The sequence below is a fragment of the Arachis duranensis genome, chromosome 6 (genome assembly GCF_000817695.3).
Source record: "Arachis duranensis cultivar V14167 chromosome 6, aradu.V14167.gnm2.J7QH, whole genome shotgun sequence".
Taxonomy (NCBI): domain Eukaryota; kingdom Viridiplantae; phylum Streptophyta; class Magnoliopsida; order Fabales; family Fabaceae; genus Arachis; species Arachis duranensis.
Genome location: NC_029777.3, coordinates 32,860,363 through 32,861,744, shown reverse-complemented (window position 1 = coordinate 32,861,744; position 1,382 = coordinate 32,860,363). Strand labels below are relative to the sequence as shown.

Genomic DNA, 1,382 nt, shown 5'->3' with positions numbered 1-1,382 from the left:
AAGCTAGAACTGATGGCGGCATTCAAGAGAATCCGGAATGTCTAAACCTTGTCTGTGGTATTCTGAGTAGGATTCGATGATTGAATGACTGTGACGTGCTTCAATCTCCTGAAGGCGGGGCGTTAGTGACAGATGCAAAAGAATCACTGGATTCTATTCCAGCCTGATTGAGAACCGACAGATGGATAGCCGTGCCGTGACAGGGTGCGTTGAACATTTCCACTGAGAGGATGGGAGGTAGCCACTGACAACGGTGAAACCCTTGCATACTGCTTGCCATGGAAGGAGCCTTGCGTGCTTGAAGAAGAAGACAGTAAGAAAGCAGAGATTCAGAGGACAGAGCATCTCCAAAACCTCAACCTATTCTCCATTACTGCAAAACAAGTAACCATTTCATGTTCTTTTGCTTTTCACAATCAATCCTGATAATTTCTGATATCCTGACTAAGATTTACAAGATAACCATAGCTTGCTTCAAGCCGACAATCTCCGTGGGATCGACCCTTACTCACGTAAGGTATTACTTGGACGACCCAGTGCACTTGCTGGTTAGTTGTGCGGAGTTGCAAAAGTGTGATTGCAATTTCGTGCTACCACATCTCTATCCCTACCATTGGAGCAAATAACTTTAAGCTTAAGCCTCAATTAGTTTCTCTAATGCAACAGAATTGCAAGTTCCATGGACTTCCATTGGAAGATCCTCATCAGTTTTTAGCTGAATTCTTGCAAATTTGTGACACTGTCAAGACCAATGGTGTTGACCCTAAGGTCTACGGACTTATGCTATTCCCTTTTGCTGTAAGAGACAGAGCTAGGATATGGTTGGACTCACAACCTAAAGAAAGCCTGAACTCTTGGGAAAAACTAGTCAATGTCTTCTTGGAAAAGTTCTTTCCACCTCAAAAATTGAGTAAGCTTAGAGTGGAAGTCCAAACCTTCAGACAGAAGGAAGGTGAATCCCTCTATGAAGCTTGGGAAAGATACAAACAATTGATCAGAAAGTGTCCTTCTGACATGCTATCTGAATGGAACATCATAGGTATCTTCTATGATGGTCTGTCTGAACTGTCTAAGATGTCATTGGACAGCTCTGCTGGAGGATCTCTTCATCTGAAGAAGACGCTTGAAGAAGCTCAAGAACTCATTGAAATGGTTGCAAAAAACCAATTCATGTACACTTCTGAAAGGAATCCTGTGAACAATGGGACAAATCAGAAGAAAGGAGTTCTTGAGATTGATACGTTGAATGCCATATTGGCTCAGAACAAAATATTGACTCAGCAAGTCAATATGATTTCTCAAAGTCTGTTTGGAATGCAAGCTACACCAGGCAGTACTAAGGACGCTTCATCTGAAGAAGAAGCTTATGATCCTGAGAACCC

At 42.5% G+C, this 1,382-nt stretch overlaps 1 non-coding gene across 1 annotated transcript; it reads right to left on the bottom strand.

Annotated features, from left to right (window-relative positions):
- Positions 1-912: 912 nt before the first annotated feature.
- Positions 913-1,016, bottom strand: LOC127739920 (small nucleolar RNA R71). The gene has a single exon (XR_008000662.1). It is a non-coding gene; the product is annotated as a small nucleolar RNA R71 (small nucleolar RNA).
- Positions 1,017-1,382: the final 366 nt, after the last annotated feature.